The following is a 14768-nucleotide window of genomic DNA, read 5'->3' as shown; positions in this document are numbered from 1 at the left end:
AGTTGCAGCTGTTTTATAAAATGCAGCTATAAATTTTTCTTTAAAAAAAAAATCACCATATGTAGCAACATGCCCCACTCCTGTACAGCAATCAGCATAGTGTGCCCCTTTAGATGAGGTATATATGTTCCAGTTCGACCTAGTTTCCACTATTGCATGTTAGCTGTTACCGTTTATCATCTACTTGACCTCTTGCATTCACCTCACCTGCCTGACTCTCTCAGACATCTGAGTATTCATACTTACTTTCATCTACTTTATTTATTTATTTATTTATTTATTTATTTTTAAAGAAGATGTTGGGGGTAGGAGTTTATTGATTGATTTATTTATTTTTGCTGTGTTGGGTCTTCATTTCTGTACAAGGGCTTTCTCTAGTTGTGGCAAGCGGGGGCCACTCTTCATCGCGGTGCGCAGGCCTCTCACTATCGCGGCCTCTCTTGTTGCGGAGCACAGGCTCCAGACGCGCAGGCTCAGTACTTGTGGCTCACGGGCCTAGTTGCTCCGCGGCATGTGGGATCTTCCCAGACCAGGGCTCGAACCCGTGTCCCCTGCATTAGCAGGCAGATTCTCAACCACTGCGCCACCAGGGAAGCCCCCTACTTTATTTATAATGAAAATACTTTGAAAAATAATCAGTAAAGTTAATAGGCTCACTGAAAAAAGTTAGAGTACACAAAAAAGCACAAAATCCTGACTTTTAACACTTTTATGTATATTCTTCCACTTTCTTCTAACCAGATAGAATTAGTCTGTTGTTTTAAATGTTTATCACTATCACAGTCATTTTTGTATGTCAACAATATATAATGTAACAAAATTTCAAAATATTAAATGCTAGGATGTATAAACTTCTGCAACATATATATTTCATAAAAATATCAGAGAGATGTAACAAATTCATAAGTAAAAAGTTTAATTTTGTAGTTTCATACATAAAATAATTTCCATATTCACCCTAAAGTAACATGAAGGATAGGGGTGGGGTGGGGCGGGAGAAGGACACAGGCAACTAATTATTAAAATATATAGTAAAGAACACGGTATTTGTAATTAGGCAATAAATAATGCAGTGACTTTATTACATTCAAAGAATTACCTGGAAGTTTCACACAGTATGAGGGAGTCAGCATAGCATTTGGTCTTGAAAAAGGAGACAGTAAATACTTTTAACTATTAAGATGACAAGCGGGTCTTTGACATTTCTGATCCCCTTGGCTAATTCCTAAGTGTCCTTAAAAATTCAACATAGCCAAAGTACACTGGGAATTTCACCCTGACTCTCTGAAGTTTAAATGATTTTCGTTTGTTGAATTTTATTTTCATTATCATAAACTTGTCTGTAAACTCCTTGAACTCAGATCCTTTATATCTTCTGGCCCAGGACTATGTTACCAAAGAGAATGCGAGTTAAAGCATGAGCAGAAGCTGACTCTTACTCAGTGCCTTTTCTCCCATATGTACTGCTTCTCACCTGGGGTATCGCTAATACGTATCTGTAGTTAGTAAATCTTCTTGGCCTCTTCCACAGTTGAAATAGAGCCTGTTTTCTAGATCTGCCTTCTAGGGCTGCATTCTATTAAGGGTCTATTTTCTTTTCTTTTTCTTTAAACAGAATCCACTATAAGAGAGAACATCTTCAGTTCAAAACCAAGAAACAAAGATTGGAAGTTCTCATCTGCTTAAGTTTAATAAAAAGGTAACAATTTTCATATAAGACTTCTACCTCTAAGTGCAATCATATTAAGTTTAACTAAAACTATAGCAGATCTTGAAGGTTACTTTCGAAAATGGCAATCTAACATTCACATTTTACATTCATTCTTTACCCTACCTTAATGTAATTCAGAGATCAAATGAGAAATAAAAATGGATTGCTAAAAAAACATATAAATACATTTACGAATTCCAGATTGCTAGCGAATTAAGTACAAACAAGTTAACGTTCTGAGGTGTCAGAAAAAGGCAACTATGATCTTCTGTACAGTTCCCCTTCCCTTAGTGTCTCTGACAGTCACTAACCTCTGCCCTGGTAAAAACATAATTAACAGTGTATAGGCACTTACTAAATTCTTAAATCCTTCAGAAAACTTAAAGAGAAAAGCTGTAATGTTGCCAAGTTCGGTGTTAAATAACTTTTTGCATATACAATCCGAGAGACATAAAAATGTAGTACAGCTATGTTAGTACCAAACTAAAAAGCATATACTAACTGGGAAATCTCTGCTAATATTAATATTGTACCTGCAATTATCTAAACTCTTATAATGGTAAATTTATCCCACTGTCTTCAGTGATAGAATCACACCATCCTAGCAATGTTATTCAATCCAGTAACTCCTAAATAAAAAATTACACACTTTTGAAGTTTGAAGGAAATAGATAATCTGGTCCAATCTTCTGATTTTATACACTGATAACAAGAGGATTAGAGAGCTGAAGTGACTAGCTCAAAGTCACAAGCGGACAAAAAAGCAAGAGTTTTCTGGTTAAGACTACAGCTTCACTGTAGAAACTAGTTTATTCACAAATATTCCAGATAATGGCTTACATAATTTTACTTTTCGCCATACAACCACAATGCAATGATTTAATTATGAATAAACCTTAAGCTAAACTTTATGCACAGTTAACAGTAGCTTAATATATAAACCAATAGGCTTCATGCAAGTTAAAAATCAGTAAGTTAAGGAATCATTCATGTTTTAAAAATAACCATTTTAATACCAAAAATTGATATCTATATTTATAAGTATGATGTATTTAAATTTCAAGAACAAGTTGGTAATCATTTTAAGCCACTACTCAAACTAAAACAAAGTGCAAAAGATTTCCTGTCTGGCACTAAAAGTACACAGTCCCAGTTACAGTAGTTTTCTCTGAGTATTTATAATACTGCCTGTAGTAAATTTCAAGGTGCGAGATTTGCCTTACAGAAATAAAAATATACTGAGTTCTTATGGAGACCATATATGCATTAAACCAGGTCAAAACTACTGACACTTAATCAAATGAAAACTGAAACTTGGTGCTAATATTAAAGAAAAAAAAGAAAAGAACAATACCACGTATGAGACAGATTTGCAACAAACTCTTCAAATCACTTGAGTTAATTATCTATGGATTCCAACTACATAGAACAAGTAAGACACCTTAGTACATCAGGATACAGAAAATAAATACATTATAATTCTGTTGAAATATCCTACAAATAAAACAAGGGAAAACATCTACATGTATTTCTTAAAAGAGCAACATTTGAAGAATTGTAGATGGTGTCCTGATAACTAATAGGACTAGTTCATCCTACTATGAAGGCTACCAATTTCCCTTTGCATAGAGAATGGATGCTGCCTGACAGAAAATCTAATTTAAAATATGCAAAATATCAAAAGGACAAAGACTTTACTTAGAGGCCACCGATACTGCAAGACCACAATAACAAGCACCAAAAATCAAAGGCCTTTAACAAGTCACAATAAATGTAATGTATGCTCTTCACTTCACTCATTCAAGAACTGCGGAGTTCTTTTACACAGAATTTTAGCAAACCTGAATATTTATTTTTGAAGCCCACAGCTGATGATAGTCTGAAATCAAATATCATTTTATAGATGAAAAAAACTGAGGTTCAGAAAGATGGCTGGGCCAGAAACAAATCCAAAGTTTCTGACCTAGGAAGTTTGCATACTTGTACACCCCTGACAACAGGGGAAGGTAACTGTGACAAGAGCCTGCAAAGACAAAAACCTTAAAAAGGTAAACAAAGTTAAAAAACAAAACGAAAAAAAACCACAGAATCCTACTACAAGACAAGACCCATTAGGATCTCAGGACACCAACAATCCTGAATCATAAATTAGAAAACGTTAATGTAAAATGAGCTCTGTTTAAAGCAGAAGTATGTAATTCTCACAGAAATAATCCCATCTCAAATGGTTAAACTAAAAAAAGGAGGAGCGGAAGATAAAACGGGTAAATTTTCGGATGCATAAAAAATACGAATGAGAGAAACAGCCATTCTAGATATCTGTGCCTTTTCTGGATTTTATACCTCGATTTCAGAAAATGTTTACACACCCACTCTCCATCGTCTATACAAACCGGGAAATTACTGGCCATTCTTTGCCAAACGGTAATCCATAGACTCACTCACATACTTTTCTATCTGGTTTTAAGCTACTGAAAATTAACGTACCCCCTAATTTCCACAACACTTAATTGTTCCTTGGTCATATTTCTGATCACCATTGCAAAAACTTGGTCCTGCATAAAGTACTGTTGTGGGAAGAAATTAAAATCAATGCACAAAATGGTGCTTTTGTAACATTTCCAAAACGACTGAGAGTTTTCCATTCCCGCAGACCTCGATTCAACACCTTAAAAGACTAAAGACGAGCCAAATTCGCACACTTCCCCCAAGGCATATGGAGCTCCGAAGCCATCACCCTCCTCCAAAACAGTAACTATTTCCTCCTAAAAGGCCTGCGCTGCTCACAGCTCCTCGGAACCGTGGGAGAACTTGGAGTCAGCTCTGGGATGAGAAGGGAAGAGCCTGGATTTGAGTTTCAGGAGAACTAAGTGGCCTGTGTCACTTCACCACGCACGATAACCGTCTGTGAGAGGAAAAGGTCGGAGTAGGGGGAAAGCCTGTATTCAGCCTAATCTTAAACCCTGAGATCCAGGCTCCTCGCCTGCCACTCTCCAACCCTAATCTGACAGGACGGCAGGTAACGCGTCCCACTTCCCCACCTATCCTCCCACCTACCCCGCATTCGTGCTTAGTCTTACGATTTTGAAGCATCAAAATCACCCCGGCTCCCTAGAGTTCAGGCCACCATCGCTGCCGCCATATTACAGCTTGTGCGGCAAAATGCGTCAGGGAGGGAGGTGTGCGCCCGAGTGGAGAGGGCGGGGGCGGGCAGGGGGAAGGCCATTTCCCAGGCCTGCGAGGCACGGTTAGAAGGCCTCTGCAACCGCAAAACTGCAAAGCTAGCGTCACGGTCCTTGGGGGCCGCCTCTGGCACCTGGCAGCCCCGATACCTCGAGGGGAAGACGGTTAAGTCGGTCTGGGCCTATCGCGTCGGCTCCGCCCCTCTCCTCGGGCCCTTCCCGCTCTCGTACTCCGGCACTGCTGCAAAGGACGCCACCGAAACAACACGGGCCCCGCGCCACCTACTTGCACCAGTACACTCTCCTCTTCCAGGGGTCCAGTCCTTTAAATCGCTTCAAATCTACCGCCGCCAGAAAAGGCGCTAAGGCCAATGACCGCCTCCCTCCCCCCAGTCCCGGCGTGGAGGGAAAGCGTCGCGCCGGAAGTACGTCACGGCGCGGCCGACTGCATCTTCGGGTGATCCCTCGCCTGCGTCACCTCACCCTCCACGGAGTTCTAGGATTTTGGTGTCTGTTAAATACCTGGTTTATAGGTAACTTAATGCTTTCTGTGTGAGTTGATTGAGAGCGTTTGTAACCGCCTTGTCGTTCGTGAAATGAAGTGCTTCACTTAATAAACATTTATTGATCCTCTGCCAGGGTATTGGGAAGGAGACCCTACCTTCAAGGAGCTTCCAGGTCAGCTTCCAGTTAACGCTATGACACAAGTTCTAAAAAACAGAGATGAACGAAGTGCTGTTTGAGAAAAGGAGGAAATTATAAAGGGCATTGACGCTCTTTGTTGTCGTTTTTAAATATTCTCACAGCAGCCCCATGATACAGATTATTATCCTTGTTTCACAGGTAAAGAAATTGAGGCTCAGGGAAGATACGTGCCTCCCTCCCAGACACACTGTTCCTAAATACCAGAGCAAGGCTTTGACTGCAAATCCAGTTCTCCAGGGGAGAACACTATTTTGGGACATATATTGTTATTTAATTGTTTTAACAGTCTAAGAATCCCTAGATTTTTAGAATTAATTCCCCCTGCTGTTCAGGGGAGTTGGCGGCAATCACTGTGGAGATATGGGTGAGTGAGTTTTAAAGGAAACAGCTAAGAGGACTTAGATTTTATTACGGTGTGAAAAGAACGTTAAGTTACAGTCATTTAAATTTTTCACTCATTTACCTGAGGTAAACTAGTAATTATCAACAACAGTTGGGCATGTGGTACTCTTAAACATCTTCACCAGTTTTATTAGCTGTAAAACTGAGAGGACAATCCCTGCCACTTTTAAGCCATTGCCTTCATTGCAGGGGAGCAGCAGCATACTCCTCTTTGAACAGTTCAGAGGTTGTATGAATGTACACTTTGCAGTGGGGAGGGCAATTCTGCAATACCTTTAAAAGTCCGATTTATACTGAGCACTCTATTAAGATAGATTTTTTAAGCGTTGGTTTGTTTGACTTTTGTTTGTTCAGCTTCCTTCAGAATATATTTTTATTTAGCTATAATATACAAATTTATTTTTTAGGTTTCTGCTTACTGGTAGAGGTAATGTGTGACATTGCTGTGACATTGGTGTATTCTCCCTCTTTCTCACCCATTCAGTCAGAGACATCTTTGAGGATATATTACAGATTATACCATAGTTAACTTTTTTTTTTTTTTTTTTGCGGTACGCGGGCCTCTTACTGTTGTGGCCTCTCCTGTTGCGAAGCACAGGCTCCGGACGCGCAGGTTCAGGGGCCATGGCTCACGGGCCCAGCCGCTCCGCGGCATGTGGGATCTTCCCAGACCAGGGCATGAACCCATGTCCCCTGCATCGGCAGGCAGACTCTCAACCGCTGCGCCACCAGGGAAGCCCCATAGTTAACATTTTGAGGTGTACAAAGGTGACATTACTAATCTTGTTCTAAGATATACTATCTTCCTAGAGAGATAGACTTTCATATGAAGTGACTGAAGAATTATTTAACAGTAAAATGTTAATAAGTACTTAGATATAGTATACATTATAAATGGTCAGATTTTAGAAGATTCTTGAAAGAAGTCTTGAAGCAGCATTACAAATGTCCATTCAAGGACTGGTGGCTGGTGCTGAACTATGACAAAGTTTTCACTGCTCTTTTCTTAAGAAGAGTTGTTTTGGGGGGAATTCCCTGGCGGTCCAATGGTTAGGACTCAGCACTCTCACTGCTGGGGCACCAGGTTCAATCCCTGGTCGGGGAACTAAAATCCCATAAGCCGTGTGGCACGGCCAAAAAAGTTGTTTCGTTCATTTTAATTAAGCATGTCACCTTTTCTCAGATGGTTATAGAATGTGGTAGTTGTTTTCTTTCTCTAGATGTCCTTACTTGGACAAATGAAAAATTGGCATGCTTTGCTGGGTCTCAAACATGTTGAAATTTCATTGGTCTGTGAAATCCAAAACTTTCCCAAATAGATTTGACACGGATTTATTATTCCAAGAAGGAAGATGTTGCAAGTAACAGGAAGTATTATTATCTACAGCAATATGGTGGCTTGAAGAACAAAGGATTTATTTCTCTCTTACATAATAGATCTGAGGTGAGAGGGCCAGATCAGAGGGCAGCTTTACTCCATATAGTCAGTCAGGACCTTGAGTTCCTTATGTATAATTCCAATATGCTCCAGGGCCTTGACAATGCATGATTAGAGTGTATTGCCGGTTTCAGGCGGCAGGAAGGAAAGAGGTTGTGTCTTAAGGCCTAAACCAGGAAGTAATACATGCCACTTTGTCTCTAATTCCATCAACAAAAACTTAATTGCAGGACCAAAACCAATTACAGGGTACTGAGAAATGTAATATTGACATGTGTCCAGAAATAAGAAGAAAAGTTATTTTAATAGAAAATTAAGTCTGGGCCACATATCCCATTAAAACATAGTTATTTGAGGGACTTCTCTGGTGGCACAGTGGTTAGGAATCTGCCTGCCAATGCAGGGGACATGGGTTCGGGCCCTGGTGCAGGAAGATCCCACATGCCACGGAGCAACTAAGCCCATATGCCACAACTACTGAGCCTGTGCTCTGGAGCCTGCGAGCCACAACTACTGAGCCCGTGTGCCACAACTACTGAAGCCCGCGCACCTAGAGCCCGTGCTCCACAACAAGAGAAACCACTGCAATGAGAAGCCTGTGTATCACAATGACGAGTAGCCCCCGCTCGCCGCAACTAGAGGAAGCCCGTGCTCAGCAACGAAGACCCAACGCAGCCAAAAATAAAATAAATAAATTTATTTTTTAAAAAAGATAGTTATTTGCATAATTAGTTTATGTGACCATTTTGTACTATGAGCAGACACAAGATTTGCTGTGATGTTGCTAGTGTTTTGAAATACATTTAGACTCTAGCACTTGTAGGTGGACTGTTAGAATCACTTTTATTAACAGATTTAAAGAAAAATTTTTATAATCATCAAAACGGGGTTTCAAGGGGTGATTTCAGTTAGACCTTAACTTACTTTGTATACCTTTTTTATTTTTTTATTTTTTTTATTTTTTTTATACCTTTTTTAAAGGTAGGATTTTAAAATTAAAGTTTAACATATATTCATAAACCGTAAGTATAGCTTCATACATTTTTACAAAGTGAACATACAGGTGAAACCTCCACTAGATTAAGACATAGAGCAATATCAGCATCCCGGAAGCGCCCCTCATATCCCCACCCCATAATGCTATCACCCCACCCCTATCAAAGATAATTTCTATTCGGAGCTCCATCAGCATATATTCGTTTTGTCTGTTTTAGAAACTTATATAAATGGAATTATGCATATATATTCATTTGTGGCTGGCTCTTTTGCTCAACGTTGTGTTTGTGAGATTATCAATATTGCTGCGTGCAACAATAGTTTGTTCTTTCTAATGTCTGTATAGTACTCCATTATATGTGTGTATTAGTTGGGGTTCTCCAAAGAAACAGAAGGAATAGGATATAAATAGGAAGAGAATTATTATGAAGAATTGGCTCACATGATTATGAGGGCTGAAAAGTCTCACAATCTGCTGTCTGCAAGCTAGAGACCCTGGAAAGCCGGTGGTATAATTCCAGTCCAAGTTCCAGATCCAGGGGAGCTGATGGTGAAAATCTCAGTCCAAGAGTGGAAGACCAATATCCCAGCTTAAGCAACCAGGGAGGAAGTAGAAGGGGTGAATTCCTCCTTCCTGTGCCTTCTTGTTCTATTAAGGCCCTCCATGGACTGGATAATGCCCACCCACATTGGGGAGGGCAGTCTACTTTAATGAGTCCACCAGGTCAGATGCTAATCTCATCCAGAAACACCCTCACAGACACACCTGAAAATAATATTTAATCTGGGTAGCCCTTGGCCCAGTCAAGTTGACACATAAAATTGACCATCACAATGGGTATTGAATAATTTATCCATTCTACTTTAGATGGATATTTTTGAGTTTTGGATATTATGAATAAAGTTTCTATGAACATTCTTGAATCTGGTATATTGGAGCACATATATTTTGCATGTACGTTGGAAATATACCTAGGAATGGAATTGTTGGATCTTAGGGTGTGGATAGAATCAGCTTTTGTAGATACTACTAATGAGTTTTCTGAAGTGGTTGTACAATACTTTTGTTGTATGTGCCTTTTTTTTTTTTTTTTTTTTTTTTTGGTACGCGGGCCTCTCATTGTTGTGGCCTCTTCCGTTGCGGAGCACAGGCTCCGGACGCACAGGCTCAGCGGCCATGGCTCACGGGCCCAGCTGCTCCGCGGCACGTGGGATCTTCCCGGACGGGGGCACGAACCCGTGTCCCCTGCATCGGCAGGTGGACTCTCAACCACTGTGCCACCAGGGAAGCCCTGTATGTGCCTTTTGATTCCAGTATTAGTGAGAGCTCTCATTTGCAAATAAGAGATGCCCAGCTTGAAGTAGTTTAGGTAAAATGGGGAATGTATTGCTTCATGAAACAAAACTGTTGGACACTGTGGTGACTTTAAAAACATGTCCGTAAGTTCTTTAATGTAACTTTCTTCCAACGACTAAGGCAAAGTGATAGTTTGTGATTTTTGGAGACTAGGTCATAAAAGCATTTTGATTTCCTCCTTGCTGTATCTCTTGGATCAGTCACTCTAGGGGGAATCAGCTGCCATGTCTTTAAGACACTCAAGCAGACTATGGAGAGGCACGTGTGGCAAGAAACAGGCTTCCTGTTAAAAGCCATAGAGGAATTGAGGCCTCCTGCCAACAGCCATGTGAGTGAGCCATTTAAAAGCAATCCTCTGGCCTCAGTCAAGCCTTCAAATAACTCCAGTCCTTGTTGACATCTGACTTCAATTACATTAGAAATTGTGAGCCAGAACTGTTTTGCTAAGCTACTTCTGAATTTCTGATCCACAGAAGCTGTGGGATAATAAATGTTATTTTAATTCATTAAGTTTGGGCATGTATTTTATACAGCAATGTATAACCAATACAGAGAAGAAAAAATAGATGGAATGTCACGGAACTTCTCTCTTGTCTAATTCTACTTACCTGTTTTTTGGCTTATTCTCTTGACTGACTTCTTCAAGAGGCTATGTCACATCTTGATAAACGGAGTCTCTGCCAGCTCCAATTATAAAATGCCAGAAAAGTCTTTGGTTAGCATTGCAGTGACAGCCCCAAAATTTGTGCCTCCCCTTAGAGAGTGAGGGGTGTCACTGGGAAATGTTTGTGCCTCCCCTTACAAAGTGAGGGGTGTCACGAGGAAATGTCTGTCCTGCTAAGAACTACGTTTTCTTGCATCTGAGTAAGCATATGCAAATACTTCTCATTAGTGGAAAGTGCATGAAAAGGATGTGTATTACGTCCAGACCAAGGTGTTTATGAAGTGCTGTGCCTTTTCGATGTCATCTCTTCCTGTTTCCATCAGCTGGATCCAGAGTATTTTAAAGGCTTGGGAGATTATTGAAGAAGCCTAGTTTCCTGAATCTCTGTGTGGAGAAAAGTCCTCTACTGACCAGGGTTACCCACTGGTTGTAATGTCATGTGATTGAGAAAACAAATTCTGTAGATTAAGCCATTGATATTTGGCTTTACTCATTACACCAGACATCATTACCCATCTAATAGGCCAAGGGCCTGAAGCAGTACTAGATTTGGTCTAGCCTGGGTCATTTTAGTCTTTGTAGTGTGAAGTATGGAGTCTGATACCAAAAGAGAGGAAGTAGATGGGCTGGGCTACTACAATTAACCTACCTTTACTTTAGAACAATGAAAATTTTTGCTTCTACCCATAGATAAATAAATTATTGTTTGTTCTAATTTTCTATTATATTGCCAATATTATGTTTAACTTTTTAAAAGTGCATTTCTATTGTCACATATATTTCACAGTAATATAAACAAGTGTATAAATTTGAACATTCTATAGAGGTTTAAAATTTAATAATTGCCCCTAACCCTTTCCAACTACATTTTCTTGAGGTATCCAATGATACTCTTCTCTATTCCTATTCTAACATTAAAAATCCTTATTTAGTATCCTTTCTCCCTCCCTTTGACAAAAATGAGATCACATCACACATATTACATATTATGCTTTCATTTGAATAAAAATGTAGGGGCTTCCCTGGTGGTGCAGTGGTTGAGAGTCTGCCTGCTGATGCAGGGGACACAGGTTCGTGCCCCGGTCTGGGAGGATCCCACATGCCGCGGAACGGCTGGGTCCGTGGGCCATGGCCGCGGGGCCTGCGCATCCGGAGCCTGTGCTCCGCAACGCGAGAGGCCGCAACAGTGAGAGGCCCGCGTACCGCAAAAAAAAAAAAAAAAAAAAAAGTCATGAACATCTTTGTTATCTATACAGCGTTCCATAGTATGGGCATACTATAGTTTATCTAGTCATTCTCCTATTGGACATTTCAGTTGTTTCAAATTTTGGTTAATATAAATAATACTGTAATAAACATCCTTTTATGTATATCCTTATATATTGAGGCTTATAAATCTGTAGGAAAGATAGGCAGAGGTGAGATTATTGGGTCACATAATACATACACTTTTTTTTTTTTCGCGGTACTTGGGCCTCTCACTGTTGTGGCCTCTCCCGTTGCGGAGCACAGGCTCTGGATGCGCAGGCTCAGCCGCCATAGCTCACGGGCCTAGCTGCTCCGCGGCATGTGGGGTCTTCCCGGACCGGGGCACGAACCCGTGTCCCCTGCATCGGCAGGCAGACTCTCAACCACTGTGCCACCAGGGAAGCCCCTTGAACATTTTTTCACGTGCCTGTGGCCATGGACTAAGGTCTATTGAAGTCCTTTGCCCATTAAAGACATTTTTTTGTCATTGGGTTGAAGGAGTTCTTTACATATTCTAAATATTAATCCCTGCAGATACATCATTTGCAATATTTTCTCCCATTCTGTGGGTTGCCTTTTCACTCTGTTGATAGTGTCGTTTGATGCATACAAGTTTTTGTAGTTTGATGAAGTCTAGTTAACCTATTTTTTTCTCTTGGTGCCAGTAATTTTGGTGTTATATCCAACAAAAACATTTTTTTACTGGCAGAATTACTCCAGGAGAAAAAGCATTCATTAACTTGTGATAAAAAAGTAAAACAGTTCCTGATGTTGGGAAACGATCTGATGTTCATAGCTAAGCATCAATGTTATTTCAAACTAATCTGGCACAGTTTAAAGCATATTGGCCTCCTGTGGGAATAAGGAATCTCATAGAACATCAAGATCAGACAAATTCACTGTGCAACACAAAATACCAAAGATTCCCCTCTTGCTAAATGAATGAATGCTACTTCTTTACCAATTTCAGCTTTATCCCCGCTTCGGTCAGCCTTCTCTATAGTTAAAATTTATTAAGGTGCCCAATCACAGAATTGCCCTATTTCCTGACAGCACCCAAGATAGAGCAAACCTCATCTTCCTTAGGCCCTCCCCGAAATTACCCACCAAAGCCCAAATCCTGTAAGAGGTTCCTTCTAACACTCTTTTACTGAGCTGCCAAATGGTTTCCTACAGTGTTCATTTTCCTGAGCTGTAACAAGAAGTCCATCAACTGCAGGTTCCTGGTGGGTTTTGGCTGAAGGGCATTGACATTTGCTAAGAGGAAAGTTAGAGCCACCCTTTGTTAACCACTTGTCAGCCCTGTAAAAGATGCTTCTTCGTGACTTAAATCGTTAGCTAAAATGAAATTTTATAGCTGTGGATTTAAATTATTACCTTAGTTCTCAGGTGTGATTTGTATATAAATATGTATTTTATGAATGCCTTAGACTGCAAGTAAAGAAAAAAGTCGCTAACAGTGACTAAACAAAAAGGATTTTCTTTTCTCACATGGACAGTGTTTCTAGAGGAAGGCAAGCTGTTGGCATCTGTTTGTTCCTTAGACTCGTCTCCTAATAATTCCACAAACGGATGAGAAGGAGACAAATAGCCCCTAACAAGTGAAGAAACTGTCTTGTCACTATCGTTTAGGCCTTACTTTTGCCAGGAGCTGATCTGGCACTCATAGCTCAGCCTTGGTATTCTGTTGAACATAACAATTGCACAGAATACCAACATGAAACAAGGTTACTCTCTGACTGATGGGTCAAGACCAAAATAAGACCATTCATAATTATACCTGAACTCAGACAAAAACAAGAATATTGTCCAAACCAGGACTTCCCTGGTGGTGCAGTAGTTAAGAATCTGCCTGCCAATGCAGGGGACACGGGTTCGAGCCCTGGTCCGGGAAGATCCCACATGCCACGGAGCAGCTAAGCCCGTGTGCCACAACTACTGAGCCTGCGCTCTAGAGCCCATGAGCCACAACTTCTGAAGCCTGCGTACCTAGAGCCTGTGCTCCGCAACAAGAGAAGCCACCACAAGGAGAAGCCCACGCACTGCAATGAGTAGCCCCCACTCGCCGCAACTAGAGAAAGCCCGCGCGCAGCAGCAAAGACCCAACGCAGCCAAATATAAATAAGTAAATAAATTTACTTAAAAAAAGAATATTGTCCAAACCACAAAAAATGACCAAACATCCACTTACCTTGGCTGATATGAGTGAGGGCTGCTTCTTTACCAATTACAGCTTCAACCTCATTTCTTTCTGCCTTCCAGATAAAGTTTATTAAGATACTCAGTGAAATTCTCACAGCAGCTAATGTAGAGAAAAGTCCCTCTTAAACCCCTAAATCACTTAACAAAAGGGCAAATACTATAGTAAGTTCTTTCTAACACCGTCTTAATTTGACACCCCTTAGGGTGTGTTCTGCTTCATTGCAACCAACCAGTAATTCCAACTTTAACACTAGGTGTATTCCTGGTGGTCTTTGACTGAAGGGCACTGACAGAGGTCATGCTGAGTCTCATCCCTATGCTTTTTCTCACATTTGTTCTGAAACCCCTTCTATCCTGTGCATTCAGATCGACCTCAGTTTTCATAATTATTATCAGTTGATCTAGTTCCCAACAATCCAATTCAGTGTTACTCCAAGAGTGCTCTGTGATTAGTGGTTGCCTAGAGTGTTAGGGATGTTGGGGGAGTGACTGCTAAATGGTTACAGGGTTTTTTGGGGGATTATAAAAATATTCTAAAATTGATTGTGGTGATGTTCCACAACTCTGAATTAAGAAAAGCCACTGAATTATACACCATAAATGGATGAATCGTATGGTGTGTAAATAATTTCTCAATAAAGCTCTTAAATTTTTTGTGGTCTGGGACTGGTACCTGCCTACCACTACGCAAGTGCAGAAACTGAGAGAAGTTTGATGCTTTTATAGCATTCGATAGTTATTCCATACGCGTTGAACATAAATAAAAATCTGGACGTGTCTTTTCCATGTTTAAGTTTTCAAATTTCACTTTTCTAAGTATTCATTTCTATTGTATATTATAAAAGTATCAGTCTTCACGGACT

The 14768-nt window shown here is 40.3% G+C and overlaps 1 protein-coding gene across 6 annotated transcripts in view; it reads right to left on the bottom strand.

Moving 5' to 3' along the window:
- PPIG (peptidylprolyl isomerase G) overlaps positions 1-5305 on the bottom strand; it is a 43079-nt gene extending 37774 nt beyond the window's left edge. The window contains exons 1-2 of one of the 6 annotated variants that reach the window (XM_060106509.1): positions 5180-5305; positions 1475-1621 (exon numbers count right to left, since the gene is read on the bottom strand). The gene's annotated coding sequence lies outside the window, so the exon portion shown is untranslated. The other 5 variants (XM_060106510.1, XM_060106508.1, XM_060106513.1 and 2 more) reach the window with 5 other exon arrangements.
- Between the last annotated feature and the right edge of the window lie 9463 nt (positions 5306-14768).

The sequence above is a fragment of the Mesoplodon densirostris genome, chromosome 8, assembly GCF_025265405.1.
Source record: "Mesoplodon densirostris isolate mMesDen1 chromosome 8, mMesDen1 primary haplotype, whole genome shotgun sequence".
Classification (NCBI taxonomy): domain Eukaryota; kingdom Metazoa; phylum Chordata; class Mammalia; order Artiodactyla; family Ziphiidae; genus Mesoplodon; species Mesoplodon densirostris.
Note: the sequence above shows the minus strand (reverse complement) of the source record. Positions and strands in the feature narration are given on the sequence as shown.